Below are 24,538 nucleotides of genomic sequence, written 5' to 3'. Positions count from 1 at the left end.
GTGGTTTAACCCCATCCAGCAAGGAAGCACCACACAGCCTCTCACTGCCTCCCTCCAGGTCAGAGGGGGCTGAGAAACAGGTGAGTAATAGTGAGAAGGTTCATGGGGTGAGATAAAGTAAAAGCCTCACATGCAAGCAAAACAAAACAAAGCAAAGGATTGGATCCATTCACCGCTTCCCATGGGCAGGCAGGTGTTCAGCCATCTCCAGGAGAGCAGGGCTCCATCACCTGTAGCAGAGACTTGGGAAGACAAATGCTATTAATTACTTTGAATGTTCCTCCCTTCCTCTTTCTTTCCCCAACTTTATTCTGAGCATGATGTCATAGGGTCTGGGATGAACCTTGGATCAAATGGAGTCAAATGTAGTGACTACATCCCCTCCCAGCTCCTTGTGTACCCCCAGGCTCCTTGATGGTGGGATGTGGGGAGAGGCAGAAAAGGCATAGGCACTGTGCAAACACTGCTCAGCAACAAAGACAACAACACTTTGTTAATTAACCTTATTCGCAGCGCCAGTCCAAGACACAACCCCATAGTAGCTACTGTGAATAAAAGAGAATATTATCACAGTCACAACCAGCACAATTTCTTTATCAGTCATGCAGATCTGGCAACTTTATACAGTTTGGGCTAGGTAAAAAGATCTTTAAAATATCCTGCTGCAATTCACCAGCAAAGGAGTTCCAGAAGTGTCTCTGCCAGCCAAGTTAAGCTCAGCCCAGCCCAGCTTGGCCTTGGAGTCTTCTGCAGCTTCCTTCCAGGGCTTCCACATTGTTGGATGAAGAAGTATATCCAGACAGGAATACTTGTGCAGGTGCTGCTGTGCTGTACATCTGTGAGGCATCATCCTGAGCAGCACAGAGCTGATATTCCACCACAGGAAGCTGGAGTGAACCCTGCATTTATTCTTTCATCACTCTGCTCAAACTTTTGTAATTACTGTGACACACAGATATACTCTCTGTGTGGCTTTTTTGTTGGTTTATTTGTTTGTTTGATTTGTGCTAATTTTGGTTTTGTGGATTTTTTGGTTTGTGGATTTTTTGGTTTTTTTCCAGTTTTGTTGAAAATTTTGTGTGTTTCTTTACATTAAATCTCCTGAATCAGAAGGTTAATACTTAGGATTCCATACACTTTCTCCAGACTGGCTTCTTTTAGAGACTTGTATGTGATTTTGGTTTTTTCCTTACAACTTCAAGACATTTCTCTGAAAGAAGGAGAGCAAGATCTCAATGTGAGGTTCTGCTGGTTTTTTCTTGTTAAGATATGATAAAGATGATTAGAGTCATAGGTTCTTTTAAGCAATCCTGAATAATGCATTTATGAGTAATATAAGTACTTGCTAGAAAAAATTACATTGATTTTACTCCAAAGCTACAGGTTTCACTGGCACACACTAAGCATTTCCCTGCAAAAATAACTAGATAACACTTTCTACTGAAACAATTGCTGACACTTTTGTGTTGCAATGTACATAGTGCAATTAAGTGTAATTCAGAATCCAGCATCCTTTTTAATATCAGGGAGAAGTTCTGTTTTAACATTTCATTTCATTCTGAAAATGGTTAGGGACAAATATACGTTATTTATTCTTCAAATATATATATATAATTACATTATTTTTTCACCTCGGAAAATGGTTAGAAAAATGTTGTTAAAGTATTATTGCACAAGATAGCTTCATATTTCAGACTTGAACAAAAAGAAGTTAATAGAAAAGTACACAATATGAGGAATAACATCACCTTATTCAGTTTTTGGGAAAGAAGCAGCCCAAATTTCTGCGTGTGTGGCAGCAATTTGTTGCCATGATAAACCAGTCTTATTTCTGAAAGAGAATTTCAATGCTGGTAGCTGTTATTTAGTACAAGAAAGCATTATTTTTTTTCCTAATACCTACTATCATATTAGAATTTTGTCTGTAAGTGTTTCTATTTGTTGATTTATTTTTTGCAGCTTTTTTTCCCTTCCTCACACTCTGTACAATTAGCCATAAATGTTTCTCTGCTATCTATGTTCTGGTTTTTCCTCTGTAATTTGCAGTTCTTCCTTCTTTTCTGCCTTTTCTCAGCTCTGTTCTTTCCTTCAGCTATGTTCTATGATCGCTAACAAACATTAAATTGGGGTTTTTTAAGTTAGCACTACTGTTAAAGATATAAATTTTTTTGTTTTCATTTGTTTTATTTTGAGTGTTATCATTTCCACAAGAAGGCCATAGCACAATTAAGGAACAGCATGTTTCCCTTTCTTCTAGTTTATCCTTGTTCTTCCAAGTTACAATAGCTGCTAAATCCTGATGAAGTGCCAGTCCAGTGAAAGGCATTGCAGGGTCATTAATCTGAACACCACACACTTGACTTGGTTTTTCACTTGTCAGGTAAAACGGGCTGCTCATGAATATTTGGGATATCCTCAAATATTTTTTTTCAGCTTTGGACTATGTGCAGGGTTTTATTCTACCACAATTTTATATGCAAAAGGTGTGTTGCATAACTTTCCAGTGGAACTTAGGCAGAAATTGAGCATAAATGGAGCATAAGTTATTAATGAATAGAAATTCTAAGATTGTTGACAGAAGTAGATCTCTTCTCTTTAGAGTTGCTGTCATTCATATGGGTGCATTTCAGTCTAAAGGCATTTATATATTACTTTACCTCTCAAAATCTTTTCATGAGAATGATATATCTGATTTTTTTGTGTTGAGACTCAGACTATAAGGAAATAATCTTAAATTAAAATTTTATTTCTAGATCTGTTAATTATTGCATTCAGAATGCAGAGGGAGAAGGGAGGAAGGGAGGGTGGTATGAAGGAGTGGAGGGAGGAAGGATGGAAGAAGAAAGGGAGGGAGGGAGGAAGGAAGTGGCGGAAGGAAGTGGCGGAAGGAAGTGGCGGAAGGAAGTGGCGGAAGGAAGGAAGGAAAGTGGCGGAAGGAAGGAAGGAAGTGGCGGAAGGAAGTGGCGGAAGGAAGGAAGTGGCGGAAGGAAGGAAGTGGCGGAAGGAAGGAAGGAAGTGGCGGAAGGAAGTGGCGGAAGGAAGGAAGGAAGGAAGGAAGGAAGGAAGGAAGGAAGGAAGGAAGTGGCGGAAGGAAGGAAGGAAGTGGCGGAAGGAAGTGGCGGAAGGAATGGCGGAAGGAAGTGGCGGAAGGAAGTGGCGAAGGAAGTGGCGGAAGGAAGGAAGGAAGGAAGAGGAAGGAAGGAAGGAAGGAAGGAAGGAAGGAAGGAAGGAAGGAAGGAAGGAAGGAAGGAAGGAAGGAAGGAAGGAAGGAGGAAGGAAGGAAGGCGGAAGGAAGGAAGTGGCGGAAGGAAGGAAGGAAGTGGGGAAAAGGAAGGAAGTGGCGGAAGGAAGGAAGGGGAAGGAAGGAAGGAAGGAAGGAAGGAAGGAAGGAAGGAAGGAAGGAAGGAAGGAAGGAAGGAAGGAAGGAAGGAAGGAAGGAAGGAAGGAAGGAAGGAAGGAAGGAAGGAAGGAAGGAAGGAAGGAAGGAAGGAAGGAAGGAAGGAAGGAAGGAAGGAAGGAAGGAAGGAAGTGGCGGAAGGAAGTGGCGGAAGGAAGTGGCGGAAGTGGCGGAAGTGGCGGAAGTGGCGGAAGTGGCGGAAGTGGCGGAAGTGGCGGAAGTGGCGGAAGTGGAGGAAGGAAGGAAGGAAGGAAGGAAGGAAGGAAGGAAGGAAGGAAGGAAGGAAGGAAGGAAGGAAGGAAGGAAGGAAGGAAGATATCATCTTCAGTTTTCAGTAAGCAAGAGTTTCTGTAAAAGAAGCATGAAAAAAGACAAATTAGAAACAGAAGTGGAAGTACAAAAATTGTAGATTCCCTCAGTAACTGCATGGCAAGTTTCATATCCAATTCAGACCAAAGCAGAATTCTCTATTTGACAACTGTCAAAAGTCAAACCTGCAGACTCAGTGAGACATGGGATTCTGATTTGTACTTTTATGCACATTTTAATATCACTTATTGTCTATACAAGGACATACATATTCATGGAGCTGTTTACTACCAACAAACCTTTCCAAAATACAGATCCAGTCGGACATTTGATAGAACAGCAGCAGGTTTTCTAGGGTCATACTTAGGGGAAAGGAAAGAAATGAATGATTTATAAAATACCATAATTTTCTGTTTAAATAAACTGATCTTTTAAAAGAAAAATAACTATCTTCCTGAATAATTTATTTATTCATTATGGTCATAGGTAAGTATTACTGATCTTTAACTAAATTTTTAGGAAGAATGGCTTAAAATACATTTATAATGAGTTGGGGCAACAGAGTTTCTTGCACTTTTGATAAATAAATGTCTGTTGCAAATGTAATAACTTAGAACCTTTTCATATGAACTGTCATAGTTTATGGTTTGGTATATTATTCTATATGAGTGTTTTAATTAGGAAGAAGAAAAACCCCTATATTAGGTGTATGACAGTAAACAACAGTATTCTTAAATTATGAAGGATGCATACAGCACTTTGCCATAAATCATGTAGAAATCTTTAGAAGGTGAGAAGAGGAACCAGATCAAAAAGAAATAGGATGACTACCAGTTTTTAAATAAAAGGAAGTAGCCCATTAACTGTATAATCAAAGAGTATAATAAAGAGCAACATAAAAGAACAAACCTATGAAATCTTTTTACAAGGAACCTAGATTTGTCCCAAACTCAGCTCTTTGGGGAATTCAGTGATTCTTATATGCCCAGATCAGTTTATTTATAATCTGTTAGTACAGGATTTTGAGTTTATCATTAATTCCTTTTCTTTGTATCAGAATATATCAAATTTCAACAGGGCAATTTCAATGCCCTGAATGAACACATCTAAGTTTACGTAGCTAAATAAAAGCTTACTTAAGGATCCCTGACATTTTATGGGTCCACCTTACCTAAGAACAAGACATCCCTTACCTACCTCCTTTCACTAATGCAACAGAATTTAAAATAATGGTGCTCAACTTATTTGCAATGAGTGTACTTTCTTAAGTGGAATAAATCTTCATTGTACTTGAATTTCACTATGCAAATCAGAACCAAAATCACGTAACAGAGACCAAGACTTAAATATTTACTTCTCACAGTGTACTTGAGTTTGGATTATTATTTAAGACTTCAAAGAAAACAATAAAAGCAGTAATACTCAGATTAATATTGAAACTTAAGATATTTGTGAAGAAATTGAGACCTGTTTTTCTGGTTCTTGTTTAACTTGATACCCCTTGTTTAATTCAGAACATGAAATACCTTCAGCACAATTCAGAGAAAACATTTGCACAAGATGCTGATATTCAAAGTAAAAAACCACTACAGCAGGGAGGATGAACTGGAAAAACTAGCTTCCTACATGAACCATGAGAAAATGCATGGTTACCTTTAAAATGAATAGACTTTCGTGCTTTGAGGTATGTAGCTGAAATGAGAAAAAATTTCTGCTTGGAGAGATTTTTCCATTACCAGTTTCCTTGTATTTTCTTCCAAAACATCCTTGGTCAGATAGATGAGCAACGTGTCATGCTGAGCGCTAGATCAACTATTACTCTGATATGATGTGATTCTATGTGGATGTGAATAAATACATCTTACAGACTTTTCCCTTTTGCAACCTGCTTTACAAAAAAAAAAAATAGTGAATTCTTTTCCATAAGATACACAAACTCCAAGTACTATTATGAATGCAGACATAGAAGATAATAAGCATATAAGAGTTTTGCTGAATAAATGCCTCAAAGAAAACTGCTACTATGTTTGCTATTCTATTAATGGTTAATACCTTACAAAAAGCAAGCTTCAGGACAAAAAACATCTAAACCAGTGTACTTACACTTCTTCAAGTTTTAGGTAAAATGGTTTCCAAAATTTGAAAGTGCTGTCAGAGAATTTAGAAAGTGAGGCCATGACACGAACTATTAAATCCTTTGAAATCTGCTGCCTTGGGACACATGTGTGTGACCACAAAGTGCAAAAATGCTGAATAATGAGAATTGATGCTGACTAAGAAGTGAACAATTGGGCATGATAGGAAAAGCTGTATGCTAATGTCTTTAAAAACACTTGATGGGTGAGGGTATGGGTGTTGACGTCTTTGAAATGGGTCTTAATATCTCTACCAAGCTCAAGCCCAAGTTGGGAACAGAACCCTGGCGGTTTGACTCCTGAACTTTAGGGTGATAAATGGATCAACACAAAGTCTATTGAAGCACCCAGATAGCCTGAACTTCTGAACTTCTGAACTTGAACATGGCATGTTCAAGGGGAAAGTATGTGGTAGGCAGTCCAAGAAGGTTGTACCTCTCTAGTGCCTCAACCAACGGGGAAAGGAATAAGGCAATGTGTGTCTGGCAGTTTAGGATAAAAGGATGCTGCATCCTTAGAAATCTGGAGAGAAAAACCCCACAGTGGTATGCCCCAGAGGACTCTCTTGCTTTATTTGAATAAAGTTACAGGACTCTGTCTTTATGGACACTGGCTTTTTATATTGTGATTTTCGGCAGAGGCATGTGTGTTAACATGATCTGCTATGACACTGCGAGAAGAGATTGTGAATCCTGCAGCCTGTCCTCATTAAAGCCATTATCTTTGTAGGGATTTTGCATAGCATCCAGAAGTTAATTTCTTTTTCCTTACTAAATACATTTTACATTAGCAATATAGCACAGGCCCATGTGCACAGTTCACCTTTGTGCTTAAGGCAAAAACCATGTAAGTTTCTAAGCCAAGCTGGTTTTGAGATAAGAAGAGGAAGCCGAGGTAGAAAAGAGCCTGCGCAACTTTTCTTACACAGACTTTGTGTGTCTAAGCACAAGTTTCTGAGCAGCAGGCAGGTATTAGAAAGGAAAATTCTGTGCTTTATCTATCATAGAAGATTAGGCTGGATGAGCATAACCTCAAACTAAAATGAGAATCTATCTGTTTGCTAGACCAGTGAATATTATCCTTCTAGCAAGACTTTAGTATCTGAACTGGGTACCAAGCCTTAAGGCAATGTGTTTGAATATTATAAAGGACTCAGAGAGAAAAACAAAATAAAATTATGGAAAAAATAAATTAAAAATTACTTACACTCAAACTACTAAAACTAATCTGTTGTTTTCTGAACTGGTAAGACCTGAGGAAACTGTACACAGCTCCTGGGATAAAGAGCATGTCATGTTCACACAGCAATGAACTTTCTGGACAATATATCAGTGTTGACAGTGTTTCACCACTACATGTGTGGACCTTTATCTAAAGCATGGTTAGCTGAAAGTAATAGGTAGGAAGGTTTTAGGACACTTTAATTACACAGGTGTTTTGCCAGAGGTAAGGAATGGATCACATTCTCCTAGAAAAGGAGCAATGAGGCATAAAAATAAACCATGTCCTGATGATGTCATCCTAAATAATCCATGTGCCTGGCTGTAGAGGCTGAGATGGATGCTGCTCTGCTGCTTCCCTGAAGGAGGTTGTCAGTGGATGGTGAGGGTGAGGAGGTGATGTCAGTCATGCCCCACATGTGATGGTGAGAACAGATGAGCTGAGTTGGTGGAGACTGAGGCATTCCATCCACAGGCATGAAGCCAACAACTAGCTCCCAGCTGCCAGAAAATTAAGAAAGTAAAAACAATAAGCTTAAAATTGTCCTTTGAGAGGCAATGTCTTTAAAAGCAAAGGAAAATTTTTTACTCATCAAAATGGTTGTTGAGATTTAGAACAGCATTACAGAAACTTCCTTATCTGAACATTCACTGGCAATTGCACTCCCACCACCAGAGACTTTACTGGGACTGAAGACCCTTTCTGGCTGGAGGCTCCAGTGGCTCCACTTGGCTCCTCACACACCCCTTCCACAGTCAGGCCAGGTTTCCTCACTGGTTCAGCCCCAGGTTTCTCACAGAAGAGTCTCAGACACCTCAGATAGGAAAGATGTGTGATAACATTTACATAAACAATTCAGCGGGTGAGGATATGGTTGTTAACATCTTTGAAATGGGTCTTAATGTCTCTACCAAATTCAAGACAGAGGTTTGTTGCAGAACGCAGACAGTCTGACTGCTGAGATAGACAAATAGCATGATTCAGAGTTTCTGAATTTTGGGGTTAAATGCCAGGTTCAAGGGGAGAATATGTGGTAGGCAGTTTGGGATGGCTGTACCTTCCTAGTATCTCAGCCAACAGGGAAAGGAAGGGGGCAACGTGAGGCCAGGAGTTTAGGATAAAGGAGCTGCACCCTCTGAAACCCTGAGAGAAAAACCCCACAGTGGTATGCCCCAGAGGACTCTCTCACTTCATTTGAATAAAGCTGCAGGAGTCTTCTGTCTCCTTTATGGACACTGGCTTTTATAGCATGATTTTCTGTACATCTCATTCCATATAGCCATTTGTTCATGGCACAGTGACCCAGGAACAGCCTAAGCCAGTGACCCCAAGGAGGACTCCACCATGGAACCCCTGGGTTTTTATATCCACCAAGTTCATCTGTGGTCAAGTCTCTCTCTTCTGTCATCAGTCCTGGAGGCATTTAAGAGACTTCTAAACATGGTGCTTAGAGACATGGCTCAGTGGCGAACTTGGCAGTGTTAGTTTAATGGCTAGACTTCATCATATTAAGGGTCTTTTCCAACTTAAATTCTGCTATGATTCTATGGCATGTCCAACACATAGGTCCAGAATGGAAATTCACCTGTAAACCAGATTGTTTCTTTATAAAGAATGTTTTATATACATAAGATGCTTTTAAAGTAAGGGCACTTCATGCTTTTTCAATTGAATCAGGTTGTACACTGACAATGGCTAATACATTAGGCAAGCTTAGCAGGTGAGTTTCCTCTGCTTTTGAGTTTCACATTATAACCAGTAAGTGTTGAAGAGCGATCAATCAATATTTCCACTTTTATCTGGTGAACTGAGTGATTATGTAGATGCCTTGTTATTACAGACAAAATTGCATCTGAAAATTTTCATTGATAGAAGTAGGTGGTTAACATTAGCACAACTAAATAATGCAAGAGAAAATATGACTGTAAAAAACAAGGAAACCAATCCCTTCTGATGTGACTTATTTTCTCTTTTTTTTTTAATTCTAAGACATTCATCAATATAATTTTTTGATAAACAGCTGATTTTCACTTTGTTTTTCATGCTGTAGGTGCTCACAACTTGATAAATATCGTGGTTGTTGTAATTATTATTATTATTACAATTTTTCTGCAAAACCATTTTGATTTTGCAGTTCCAAAACTGTTTGTAGACAATGTCATTCTGCTTCTGACAACTTATGGCCTTATGACATGTCTAACAGTAAAAATATACTCATTCTGGTTTCACTCACAAGATCAGCAGTCTGGTACAGTCTCCAGGGGAAGGAGTTCAGCTACACAGCTAGTCAAATACTGCCATCAGCATGAAGTGTAATTGTAGAAAAGATGTTCTGTGGCTACCACCTTTAAGCCATCTTCTTGAAAGAGTGACAATTTTGTTCTGTTTTGCAGCTCATTTTATATAGTGTACATCTACAGGGAAAATTCCTTCTTTACCATCTTTACCTAATCCCTCTCTCTGTCAAATGCTGTCACAAAACTTACCCTTTTTGTTATGAGTAAGAGTGAATCACTTCTTTGAAAATGAATTTCAGTTCTCAAATTCATGGCCTGGCTGAGGAGATTTAGCTGTCACACCTGCATTATACATTCAGCCTCACAGCAGCTGAAATAAACAGCCTTGTAACCATTACTCCATTTTCATGTTAGGTTTGCTACTCAGCTCTATGTGAGAAAGGACATTTTGTGCATTCACTCCAAAACTTTCCAGCAAATCAATGCACCATAAAACATCTGAAGTAGTCCAAAGCTTACTCTACTAGTCATTAACTTAATCAACTGCTGATCAGACAAGACACAGATAGTATATAACACCAAATCTGTTCACTTACATCGTCGATATTCGGCCTTATTTTTGTATCTTAATAGGACACTAGTCTAATTACCAGCAGATTTATTTGTATTGGTTCGTAAATGAAGCTGTTTTCCCCTTAACAAGAGAGTCAGTGGAATCAGAGCTGGCATTTCCATTATTTCATTTTCTAATTCCAAAAGCAACTGATGAAACCTTAATGAGGTGGATGCTTTCAAGCTGTCATTAATCTTTGCCTGAAGTTCTTTAATAGGATTATTAGTCTCAGAAAATAACAACCCAATAGAACAACCCAAACCCCCCAAACCAAACAAACAAACACCCACCCCATCAAGTAAACAGTCGATTGTCAATCTGTAGGCTTTCTTCATGAATGATATGAGGCATTCCTACTCTTTTGTAAACAAAATTGGATGGGCCTGGAGGAAATATCCCTTTAACAGAATAAATAAACATATCCAAAGTGAGTGGATATCACTTGGGAAGAAAATCTGTGTGTGCCTATGTTTGATGTAGAGGTAGTAAAGAGAATGCCAATTAGAAATCCCACTGCTAAAGTGACATTTCTATCATTTATTTCTGCAGTACTGTATCACTACAGCAATATATGCAATGACAATAAAAACTCCAAGATGTAAAATCTTGGCTGTTTTGTAGAACTTGATGAAAGTCTGGTGTCAGGCTGGGTGAGCCAGAGAGATAGATGAAGAATGCGGTGCATTTTAAGTTTACATACAAGCATATTCCCATACAGCATTTCCTATGTTGTGATGAATAAGTCTAAATAATTTGCATAATATATATTCTTTTGCTTTTGGTGTTTTAAAAAATACACACTAGACACTAGTTTTAAACTTGCATGTAATGAGTTTGCTATAGGGTTGAATTTGTTTGTTTATTTATTTTATTTATTTATTGTTTCACTGAAAAAAATGTCATCAAATGCTGATTGCTTCCAGCTATTGACTTTCTACAATATCACTTGTAGAAATGAACCTTTTTTTTTGAACAGGAGCTAAATTTTAAAGCCAGATAGTGCAAATTTATTCTGTAAATATGAAGGTATAAAAGAAGGTGCTATCTTTTAAAAAAACTATTTAAAAAACATGAAAAGATGATTTGTCTTCCTTAAATGCTCATATACATTAAAAAACTTTCATAATGGAGGTTTCTGTTGCAGATCTTATTCATTTGCTTACTTCTATTTCTGAAAGGTGCACATTTTTCTGCATCAACTTTAAAAATTAATACAGTCGTACATAAGAAAAAAATCAATGCTACATGTCAGCATACATATATTATGCCTGAGCTTACTGTGGAATGAAAGATATCCTATATAGGTTTCTGCACTATTTGAAATCTGAAATCTTTCAAATACTTTGTAATCCAGACTATATGACTGTATGAAATATTTATGCTGTGTTTTTTTTTTTGTTTTTTTTTTTTTTTTGCTGGCTAGTATGTATGACAGTCTATTTAAAATCTGGGCTGCATTGATTTTTTTCTATTTGAGTTGTGATTACACGTGGAAAACTTGCCATGTTTTCTAGTCAAAATTGAGTAGACATTATGTTCTTTGTAAAGTTAACAAGCTGCATGATTTTTTTGTTTGATCCACATAATAGTAAACCTGGATTTTGAATATCAGTAACTGCAAATGGTCCTTTGTACAAGGCTAAATTTCAGCTAGAAATAAGATTATAGTTTGCACTAATTCTTCATTTTCTTTTGGGGGGTCATCTGGAGGAAAGTAACAATATTTTTCTATTCAATCAGCTGTTTATTCCTAGGAGCCTTTTTTTTAACATATCCTGAAAAACATAAGATGAAATGTTTTCAAGTTCCTTCAAAATTTTCTATCTTTTTTCCTTTTTTTCTTAGTTTCCTCCACTTTCCTAAAAGGGTTTAAATTTCAGTTCATGATCTTTCAACTGTTGCTTGAGATCCTTCAGGGTCTGCTAACCTGAATAAATAAAACCAAACACCAAACCAAAGTCCCAGGGGAAAAAATAAAAACCCCCTTCTTTTTCTCATCCCTACATGTATTATTACTCATCAACATGAAAAGTAAATTGGTGAAAATGCTACATAACTAAGCAAAATCAAAGACTAAATCAACAATATTAACTTTTGTGCAATCATGTCTGATCACTTCACCCTCTAGAGGCAAAAGATGCACCATAGGTATGAGTTCTGCAGCTATTTCAGTAGAGCCAGATGATGAATGTCATCAGGAGTCAGGTCCTATGTAACAAGCAGCATTACAACACCACACCACCATAGCATTAGGACAAAGGCTTTGGTTTCTCTTCCTCAGATGACAGAAATCTTTGAATTTTAACGGTTTGGAACTTGCTTCTTCCAACCAGACCAGAACTGTGTTTGTCTAGTAATAAGATTAGTATGTGACTGCTGAGACAACTAACCTCTACTTTTGGTGTGAAGAATGTGGTGACATTTTGTTGGATATGCAATAAGTGCCACTGACTGTCCAATGACTGCTGATCAAGGAAATTAGGAATGCTTACATGGTAAGCCAGAAGGTAGTTCTTTAAATCTTCAAAAATTAATCTTTTAGATTTCCAAGTCAAAGATGTTTGATTTCAAATCCTCAAATATACAAATGTGTTTTTCAACAACACTGACATACAAAATATGAGCTAGCTGGAGGACATTAATTTATTTAGAAGTGGCACGGGATTATTTACAAAAATCCCTGTTTGGCAAGCATATTTTTGGATGGCTCTGGAGTTCTGCTAGCTTGTAGACTAAGGAAAGGGAGAAAAATGAGAAACCCGAGGGATCAAGCTATAAAGTCTAGAATACTGAGAAATTTGGGGGAAAAATCATAAACTGCAACAATTCCAAGGTTTCCAAACTGCAGGGCTCCAACAGGAATATTCACTGGATCTATTCAGCAGAGCAAACCAACAAGGCCACTGGATCTATTCAGCAGAGCAAACCAACAAGGCCTAGGAGCTTGTCTTATCAGCTCAGCAGAATGGGATGCACTAGAGAGAGGGTGGCAGCTTCTGCAGCATGCCTTACCTCCGTATGTCCTGAGCACAAGGTCTTTCTTAAAAGACATGAAGAACCACCAGTATCTCATGAGGCATAGAATGCTGACAAAGCTATATATAGGCAAAATAATGAAAATTGAGATAGCAAGAAAATCCCCAAACTTTTCTGAAGTTTCAGAAAGGTTTATTTTCACTCAAAAATCAAAACTATTTCTTACACTACCTCTGAATATGACTATGAAACTGCTCTTGGGAGCTAACCTATTCCTCCCCTCTTGTAAAGGTCCTCTTTTTGTGTTTAATAAACTGAAATGTGGTCTTCCCTTCACTGCTTTTTAATAAATTCCTCATCTTTACATGAATATGTTCTGTGTCTGGCCTGCTGACCTAACTCTCACCTTCTGACATAGCAAGTAGATTTAGCAATATGACTGAAGAATATTTTAAAACTGAAATAATGGTCAGGCCACTGTCTGATCCAAATCCCGCAGGGTTCCATGCAATTCTTAGTTCCTCTTGGGTGAGCAAAACCTTCCATCTTTCACTGTGAACAGCTCATTTAACACATTAGAAGGTATCATCTTGCCTTGTAAAGCTCAGGTTAAAAAAATCCCAAGGAAAAATTGAAGCATTATTATAGCTCAAGGGTGTCCTACCTGCACATGAGAGACCATTGGGCTATTAATCTTGATCAGAAAAAGAGATGGTTCCAGGAAAAGACACTGAGAACAACTTTATCTTCTCCCTCTAACGATACAAAAACAAGACAGGTATGATCTTACAGCTCAGCCCGTAGCTCAGGAGCGGGGAATGTTGTTCCTGGCTATGTCACAGGCTTCCCCTGGGATCTTTTGCAGTCATTTCTGTCCAGACTGGTTAGAGGCTTAAATCTTCACCCATGAAGGAACATCTGTGAATCTGTGCTGTAGACTCTGAGGGCATCAGTTTCTTAATGCAAAATGTAAATTACAATTTACTCTCTCCCGCATTATAGTTTTCATCAGTATTAAAAGAAGACATTCTGATGTCTGAGATGATCCATGTAAATGTGCATGTTGGGTATTTGTGTGGAGAGCTACTTAGTCTGTGGGAGAGGTGTGAGCATATGAAAAGTTATGGTTAATGGCTTAAATATTGGTAAAAAAGGACTTTGACCATTATACAAAATTATACAGTCAAAACTGTATAAAGCTGCTGCTACCACCAAAGCTCACTTCCCACCCAAATATGCTTCCTGAAAGGAGCTGGACTGTGATAAAGGTGGCAAAGGAGATAAACTATTCTCTAGTTATCTTTGGCCTAAGGAGAAGGATATACCCACAAGGAAAGCCAAACCCAGCCTCTGTTCTGAAAATCAGCTCTGGCTGGGTTCAGTGGGGGCAAGTCACAGCCCACAGACTCCTGCCTGAGGCCTTCCACCAGAGCACTGACCGAGATGCAGAGTGATGCAACAGATCCAGAGGCTATTGGAAGAGACTGTATCAAACTTCTCCCACCCAGGAGAGTTAGCTGGGCGTTCCCACCTGGCCTGAACATATGATAATACATTGATCTCTGTTTCCTTCAGGACCCTCACCACTGGGAAGACCATAAAAAAAGGACCAATGGGAGACTGTCAGGATCCATGGAGCATTGATATTTTCTACTTAATCTGTTTCTTTGTCACTTGCCTTCTACTTAATCTGTTTCTTTGTCACCTTCTGTCCTCTCTCTCTATTTCTCATTTACTGTTAAATAAAATTTATGCTTTCAACTTCAGCATATGGTCTCATTTGCACCTTATTTGGTCAGAGGCATCTCTCTTACAATTTTGATAACTGGATCTTAATGGGAGGGAAGGAAAAGAAAAAGTATTTGAATCAGTTGGATTCTGCGCAGGGTGTTTTATCCTTGTCTTGCTGTTCAATCATTTAAAGTGGGCACTTATATAATTGTAATGTAATATTAACTTTAATTTCTTAGCCTTCACAAAGTCTAAATATTTTGGGTCTCTCACACCAAACTAAAAAGTTTTTACTTTCTTTTAATCTGCTGTAATCTGTCTTGCTGGGATATGGTTTATTTTATCCATAGCAGCATGTATTTTGTTGTAGTTTTGGTTTGTAGGGATCTAACATGTATGGTGCTCGTTTTAGTTTGTAGGGATCCAGCTGGACCATCATATCCCACATAATGACAGTTTTGAGTTGATGTTTCTCTCAGTCATGGTTCTCCAGCTCAGGGCACTGAGACTCCCTTGGTCCATCATCCATGTTGAAGATGGAGGCAAAGAATGTCTTAAACACCTCTGCCTTGTCCCTGATCCTGTCCCTGTTTTTGAGGTGACCATCTTTGTCCTTGTAATGGACTGATGTTATTTTTACACTGCTTATTGCCATTATTATCTTTGAAAAATACCTCCTTTATATTGTTACTTACATTTCTGGCAGCTTCAACTCTATTTGAGCTTTGGCTATATGAATTTTCACCCTACAGTGGCAAGCAGCATCTCTGTATTTTGCCTAGGTCACTCGACACTGCTTCCATAGAGTACACATGTTCACTTTTTCCTATATGTCCAATACAATACTCAGTTCACCTAAGCCAGTCTTCTGCCTCATCTGCTTAATTTCTAATATTTGGGAGTAGCTTGTTCCTACTCCATTAGGAGGTGATGTTTAAAGAGTGACTAGCAGTGATGGACACAAACGACTGGAAAAATATTTTCCCATGGGACCCAATTCACCATTTCCCAGAGCAGCCTCAAGTCTGCTCTTCTGATGTTCAGAGTTGAGATTTTGCTGGCACTATTCTTACGGTCAAACAGAGATTTTAAATTCAATCCTGTTGCAGTTACTTCGGCCACCAACTTCCATTTCACTCTTGACATCCACACTGTTGACTAGCAATAGATAAAGGAAGGTGTCTTTCTCAGTCACTTCCCTAAGGAACTCTTCCATAAAGTTGTCATCAAAGTTTGTAAGGAATCTTCGGGCCCAGGTTGTGCCAGATTTGTGATTCCTCCAGTTAAGAATTTTTCTGGCAAGTTGACAGAAGTTGACTTGCAAGTGTCCATTAGTTCCTCAAAGAGTGATTAATCAGTGTCGCTGCCCTGGATAGGAGGTCTACGGTGAACTCCCATGATAACATCTGCATTATTTGTTTGTCCCTTGATTCTCATCCAGATGTTCTCAACTGTGCCACTGCCAGTTGTGAGCTCCATACATACTACCCCTTCTATTGCATACAGTGCCACTCCTCTGTCTCTTCTACCCTCTTTATCCCTCCTCTAAGGCCTGTAAACATCCAATAGGCCATCCAAGCACAGGACTAATCCAACCAGATTTCATTTATTTAATGTTAGCAATGTCAGATCTCAGGGTGTGGGCCAAAATTTAGAACTGGTGGTATTTGTTTCTCATGCTGGGTGCATTAGTGTAAAAACATTTCAGGTTTGGAACATGGTAGCCTAAACCTCATGAAGTAGATTGAGGGGCCCCATTAGTACTCATTTCCTCAAGTGTTGGCAAGCCATGCCAATGCTCATCACTGGCTAGCCTGGTTTTATCCCTTTGCCTCTTCCAAAGTAATGAAAAACTCTGTCAGTGAGCCCCACTAACTCCTTTGCTAGAACCTTTTTCCCCTCTGAAATAGGTGTGTTCCATCAGATGTCAGTAGACCAGGTTTTGAGTAGGTCATCCCCTGACCAAACAATCCAAAATTTTTCTGATTACACCAGCTTCAGAGTCACACATTGACCTGATGGATCTGATGATGCCTTTTCCACTGTCCAAAAAATCATCTCAGCTTTAGTACCGTGCGCTTAAACTTGGGAAGGATACTCACTATAGTTATTCACATCTTTCTGAAAGAAATCAACTTCTGTCAATAAAGGAGTCGAGATATAAACTACTCCTAGTTTCATATTCCTCTTTGAGATTCTTAGACATTCTCTCTTTACATTCCTTTCAGTGTAATTTCTATATATTTGCATCTATACTGCCCCTGCTAGTTTAGACTGTTAAGGCATATTTAGGCACACCTGTATGAACTCTTTCTTTAATGAAATATAATGATTTGAAAAAGTCAGAAGGGAGTCATTAAAATAGAATTTAAAGGAGGATTTCACACAGCTTACAAGTCAGAAGATTCATCTGCCAGACTTTTCCTCTCTCTACAGACTTATGCCTTTTAATCCTTCATAAAGATTATTTGATCAGAATCATATAAAAACTGTAAGCATTTATTCTAGCCACACACTTGTAATCATCATTGGAAAATGTATTAAATCTCTTGTCAAGCTGGGTAACTCATGTGAAAAATACTTCTTCGATCCAAAGAGGAATGATTTCATCACAGTTTAGTTTTATGAGGAAGGCTGAAGAAGGCACATAAAAATTAACAGTAATCTCATGAGAAAATAAAGTAACTGGCTTGAAATGATTTTAGGAAAAATAAATTTAAAATTCCAGTAACACAGAAAAAAACCTGAAGTTTAACACTGGTAAGTTAATGATACTCAGTTATCTATAAAAGCAGGGTATTTTAAAATAAAATGAGCAAGAGAATTTTCATCACACAGTTTAAACAAGATCAAAAATCATCAGTACTCTGATGAAAACACATGTAGCATTAGAGGAGACAAAAGCTTATCTTGTAAGTAATAAAATTATGATAGACTGGGAAGTTATCTAGGTTGACTTTTTTCTTTCTTTGGATGGGTTTTTTATAATGACAAAATGTGAAAATGTGTAGGGAAGATAGCCTAGACAAGCAGTTGTGTAAACTATATGTAAATAATTGCATCCTTCTAACTTTTTAAATGTTCATAGTATAACTGGGAAATGTTTAAAAAGGGACAGTGAATACACAAACTATTCACTGATACATGCTAAAATGCTAGAATCTTGGACACAGTAACGTATAGATAAAGGGACATTTCCAACTTACCCATGATATCACAGAGTAAGACTTGTAAGGGACTGATAGACCTCATAGCCCCAAATTTAAACTTGGACTTAAATTTCATGAAGTATTGAGACTCTTACATTTTTGTAGTTACAGCATAAAAGCTTTTTGTGTTGAGATGCTCAATGGTTTTGAAGATAAAACCTTCAAAAGTGGTTTTAGAAAATAATATTTTCTTCAGAAAAAAATTGAAGGGGAATCAATTAGTTTGTCAACAGAAAGACACAAAAATGTCAGAAAATGGAAAGATATAGGATATGAAAACACATTTTATGATTTACTTGAATGCAAATAAAAATGTAACAATGTCACATGTATCAGAAAATAAATCCTGTAATTAATAAGCACTGAAGATAGAAGCATTAGAGCTTAGTAAAATGCTTGTCCTAAACATCTGATCCTCATTTTTTTTTACCAAGTTCAAGCCTATTAATTGTTTCTTTGTTATCTATATATAAAGACAAGTGTCTAAAGAAAAAAAAGGAAGCATTGACCAAAGCATTAACATCAAACCTTTACATCCCTAATCGACTTTTCCAACTTAAAGTTCTTTGTGGAGATCAGGGAATTAAGAAATGAGAAAGGATGTGAGGATTCATCCCATTAGGTCAGAGGAAAACCAGAATATGTCTCCCTGCTACAAAAGAAAATAAGTAATATATCTAGTAGAGTGGAGAAACAGGAAGCCTTAAAAGAATAGCTCTCTTTACAATGCCAATATCAGCATTTGCTTATGTCGTTTGCTATATTATATGGTGTCTTTATAGCAAAAATTTTCAGTGTTTTGTTGATGGGCTGGTACACAGCAAGGTTTGTGCCAGATTGTCCTGTTTCTCTTCACTCCATTTGGAACTTACTCAACCCCAGAAAGTACCAACTAAATGTGCCCTTTACCTGCAAGTAACAGCTGTTTATTAAAATCTGTTTTGTATGAGGGACTGGGATACAAGATGTTTTTTGTTGCAAGTTCATCTTCAATAATACCAATTGTTATTTAAGGTCGTTTGTATCTAGGCTTCTGCATCTGTCTTCTACTACAGTACCAAATCAGGCAGCTATCGATGTCATGCTCCTGAAAAGAATTTCTGACATCTATTAAAAATATTTTTTATGGTACAGAGATAAAATGTCAGTGAATGGACTAAAATAAGATTGATCTGAAAATATGGGGAAAAAAAAAAGATAAAAACTATTCCTTTTTTTTTCTTCCTCACCAAAACAATTTAGAAGCTCACATGGAGAAAAAAATTACAACATAATGGCTTTGAGTAATACTGCAAACTGAACTTTTGGATTTTTTTAAACTCATATTTCTGAATTAATTGTTCATGGTAATCATCTTGTAAATTCTGTCTTGTCCCTGCAAAACTAACATAATGTGAAAGAAACAAGTGATAAAACTGTTTTTTTTCCCAGTAGTTATGCAAATCTATAACCAAAATAGGGATTTTAATGTTTAAAAATTTAAGAACTTGTCTAAAAAATAAAGCATTTAAAAATCTTTCTTCTGAATTTTTAAAATTATTTTCTTTTTGAATTTTAAAGTTATTAGTACTATATATGATGTCATTTTCAGCAATTTGATTCTGCGTAACAATTGCCTCAGAAACATCTTTTGCAATTTGTGTTATAGCTAGTCAGTTTCTCATAAGCAGTGTTTCTCATATTTGTGGAAAACCAATTTAAAGAGAGAAACAAAGATGCTTCTGAATCCAGTGTGAAATTAGGAAGCTGAAGTTCACATACAAATTTGAAAAGTTTGGACTAGTATTCAGGTAAATCATGGTTCTGTGAAGGAGTTTATGTTTTGTAAACTTTAAACATCACTATTACAATCAAATAACATGAGTGCCACAGTGGGATGAGATCATAACTGTCAGAAAGACCTTCTTGTGAGGATTAGTAAGGAAGCTTCCCTGTCCAGCCATCCTGGATCCACTCTGGCGGTCATCTCACCCCACCTGAGCTGGGAGCCAGGCCCTTTGCAGCCACACTCCCAAAACTCACACAGCCACAGCGGACTTCCCCACTGGCTCGACCCCTGGTTGTTCACAGCAGAGGCTGAGAGACCCTGATAATTAAAATACTTTAGTCCTGGTGCAATGACTAAATAACAAAATGACCTGGGTGTTCCAGGCCCTTTGTTACGCAGAGGGCTGGCAGTTCCCAGACTCTTGCCTCAGGCTCCAGCTGCCCAGAGCGCAGCCTGCAGCTCCCACTGCATCTGCACGCTGAGCTGCCACACTGCGGGTATTCCTCAAGGCTTTTGTTGAATTTGATCTGGTATCAGAAAACTCTCTTTCTCAAGTTAATATTCCATATGGAGGTAAAATAATGCCATATTTTTAAGGAAAACTACTCAAAACTCAGAGAATGTCCTCTGAGCCAGATCTAGTAGCATTTTTCTGGTGTAAATTGCCAGAACAGAGACCTCTAATGCCATTTGAGATTCCCTAGATTATCCTGAGTAACCTCCTACTGACAGTCCAGAAGGGAATATGGATCATTCATAGGTTTTGTGTCATGCTTGACAGCTTCTTATAGACATCTTGGGTACCTCAGGGCTTCTCAGATGCCACTAAGTGTTTTTGCATCAGGGGAACTAAGATGACCCTTATTGCTTTTCTCTCTCTAATCAGGTTTGAAAGAGGAAGCAAAACACATTTGAGCAATAAACAGCTCTAGTAATCAAGACAGCTTTTAGACCACTCCTTTTCCTTTCAGCTCTTATTTTCTTCAATATTCTCAAGTTAAAAATCTTGTTTACAGGGAAAGAGGAAAGAGAACTCCTGTATAAAGAAAATAATTTGTTGTTAGTGTAGTGGCTATTTTAACAATCTAATCTAGGAAGTATTATTAGTTTAGGTCAAATTATTACAGGAAAGGAAATAATGTTTCTCTACCAACATAATTTTCAATGATAGCAGTAATACAATTTAAACAGTTATAGACACATTTAATTTTCATGCTTTTTCTGGTATTATCCCTTCTCATTCTTCTCTAGGTCTTGGGATCAATTTCATCCTAGTGATGGTGTAGGAGTTACTACAGTGAATTGTAAGCAACAATTCACCAGGAAGAATATTGCTGATGTTAATGTTGAGATTTTCTTTTTCTTCATTCTAGTATTCACTAAGAATAATTTTAATGTATTTTCTAAAATAATTTTACAACTTTCTCTTTCTTCATTGGTCTGCAACCGCATATTATAACTTAATATAATATATATGACAGCTTTTAGTATGTTAGATATTTCTTTTTTTTTTTTTTTTGCTACCCCTCGAACTAGTTTTGTTTGCTCCAGATATGAATTTCTGTAACTACTCATGTGTCTCCAGTGCCTTCCTATATCCAGCCTATATCACTCCATTCCTGTGCTTTCCTGTGCTGCATCCCCACTACTCTAAGCTTCTGCTATCAGACCAGGTCTGTATTTTTCTGCATCATTATCTTAGAACCATAAACATCTCATTCTTCATAAAAAACCTTCCGTACTTGTCACTACTGTCTCTATTATACTGTGGTTGCATTGTATAATGATAAGCAAAAAAAAAAAAAAAAAAAAAAAATTAGCCATAACCACCTCATCAGAAGAAAAAATTGCTCTTTGAGGTAAACCAAATAAAACAAAGCTTCAGGCTGGTCAAAAAAAGTTCAGAAAAGGGAATCCTGTAAAACCTCAGTCCTAAGACCTTGCAAGCTTATTGCAAAGCCTGTGGCCTTTACTAGTTCTGTGTATATTGTGTCATAGGTCACAGAATTACAGTATTTGCAGAGAAAGAAGTATTACCTCATATGTAGCACTAATTTTAGATGCATGAAACGTCACCTAGTAAAAATAAGTTCAAATTTTAATGTTTTTTGCCTTTAAAATAAAGCAATGAATTTAGCATTTAAGAATGGATTTAAAACCATTCATTAAAGAGGAACATATACACAGAGTATGGAATTTAAAACACTTCACTTTTCTAAATCTGGAAAGTAGAAAAACAAGCAAGACTACTGCTATCCTGGGCTGAGTCTACTACCAGAATAAGGAAGACTTTGAGATGCCTGTGGCAGATGCCTTAGAGACATTAGCTTTCTTTGGTTTTTTTGTTTGTTTGATTGGTTTCTTGATTTCCTAAGCAGTGTGTATCTGACATGTTGTGAAACCCATTTGTACAGCTTATTTGAATCTAAGCGTGGTAATATTTTTAAAGCTTATATCAATTAATCAGTAAAGATGCCACAGTATGGGGTGAGAATATGGTTCAAAATAATGGTTTTCTTATTTCTTATGTGAGTAAAGCACTTTTACATATAAAAAAAACCTCCCAACATATGTTGTTGGGTTTTTTTCCTCCTAATGTGTGTCATTTAATAGGAAATCTTGTGCTGTTTTGTCAATGTATTTTTTGATGCCTTAAGCAACAAGCAGAAAACTGTATTGTGTTACGACTACTGAATCTGTAATGGTGGATATTGGACAGCTCAGGAGAAATTTCTTTATTGAATTTCCCATGAATTGTCTTAGGGTAAATGGCTTAGCAGATGTGGAAGACATCTATCAAAGCTCACTGCTATAAAAGGACAGCAGGTATGGTTTTATGTTGTACTTGTCTACCTTTTTAATCTTCTTGTCACAAGTAAGAAATGAAATAAGCATTTATTAAACATTCCATTAACAGAAGAAATTCTGGCAAAACCTTGTATAAACATGTCAAAAGACAGATGATATAGTATATTCAAATTTATCCAGTTGTACCTACGATACATGAAGTAGACTTCAAAACAGGTTTACAATAGTTAAATTTTGTCACTGTTTAAGTTGATGAAAGGGCAGGCCACGGACTAGTGCCTGACCCTGGAGTCATCTGAAAGAAACTTTTTTATAAACTCAAATTGACTCAATAGATCAGATTTGTCTTGGAGAGATCTACTTGGAATAAGCCAAACCTGAGATTGTACCCAAATTCCAGAGAAGCAGAGGGAACAGTAGCACTTCATGGGCTGCATGACTGTGTGCCATGGACTGGGTTTGGCCCTATGCCTGAGTGGCCCTAAGCCATGGCCTGGCTTATAGACACAGACCAAACCCTCCTGCCCGCCCAGTCAGGCTTGCCACACTACATTGCTTATTGCAAACAGCCCTGAGAACATGGGAATGACCAAAGAGGGGTCAAGCACTGTTTAGAGTGGTGGCTGGCACAAATTAAAGGATCTGCTTTCTTAACACTTTAACATGATGGGTTTAACAGCTATGTGCATATACTCATAATACATCCCTTTTAACTTTCCTGGAATTGGTATAGCCTTGCAGATTTGGTTCTCTAGATTTATCCTTCTCCTTCAGCATTTAGAAATACAGATATACAATTTTTACCTGCATTGCTTTTTATTGAATTGCTTGTAGCTTGGCCTAAAGTGTTCACAGTATGTTTACAAAAATACAAACTGACACACTGCTGCATATTACAGTCAGTTTTTTACTGACCTAGCAGACTGCAGGGCTGAGCACCTGGATGCATATTAAGTCAGTGCATATGCTGAGAATCTGCCTTCTAAAAGGATCAGAGCTCAACTCTATGCCTTAAACAGAGCCCAAGCTTATATATAAAGAGTACAAAAAGTAATTTTGCTTTAGACTCACATGTGCCTCACAGAATGACAAGCTTGCTGTGTTCAAGCTTGCTGTGTTTAATCTTTGCTTAACACAGAAAAGTTTACAACAGTTTGATTATAACCCCAACATGAAGCCACCATGAGCAGAAATAGATGACTGATGATGCAGTTGTGGTCTCTCCTCTTACATAGATGTTTGTCTACATTGTAAAGGCACCATGTGGCTTTTCAGACATCTGGTTACAGATGATCATATTAAGGACAAGGACAGCAGGATTTCTGTTTGTCCAGATTGCAACACAGCACTAAAACAGCAATGAGGAATCTTGAATTTTATTTGATTCTGTAGAATATTATCACCCCCTCCTTCCAGAGTCATTCACATATTAAATGCAAAGCAGAGTGCTCTTATGCATACATTGTTCCAGTTCTGTATATGCTGTACAATTAAGAAAATGTACCACCAGTAACTGATTACCAAGAATGACTACAGCCAACTTTAAGGGAACACATAACACTGTATTCACCATTTGATAAGTAATTTAAATAATAATAATAAAGTTTGAAAAAATCCAAACAAGTCTAAGGGTGACTAGAAGGACAAATTTCAGACGATTTTATTGATAGATTTTGCTTACTGCTCTGGGGCACACTCTTACAAATATGTTACAAAATGTACAGGAAAAAAAAATTAAACCAAGCTAGAATAGCTCAGGGGCCTCCCAGGGCTTTTAAAGCAATGTTTTAAAATTATGTCTGGAAAGGGTAGCTTGGGATTCAGAAAACACCTGTAGGCTGTAGCGCATTTAGACCTAATAGCTCTAAAACAATGTAAGCAAGCTAGTGCAGATAATGAATTTGCCTTTTGAACATGTGTTAGCAACAGATTTTCTAATGTATAGATGATATAAATATACGTATGATTAATAAAAAGAATAAAATTAAGAGACTGAATATACCTATTAACAGCATGTGAGATTACATTAAGTACCACCTGTCTGTTCAAGAGCAAAATATTTTCTGGTTGTTATATTGGTTATGCATGAAGAGTTAGGGCTAAAACTTCCATAGCTTTTAAACAAATAAGGCAG

The sequence above is a fragment of the Zonotrichia leucophrys genome, chromosome 1 (assembly GCF_028769735.1).
Source record: "Zonotrichia leucophrys gambelii isolate GWCS_2022_RI chromosome 1, RI_Zleu_2.0, whole genome shotgun sequence".
NCBI lineage: Eukaryota > Metazoa > Chordata > Aves > Passeriformes > Passerellidae > Zonotrichia > Zonotrichia leucophrys.
This window is presented reverse-complemented; position numbering follows the sequence as displayed.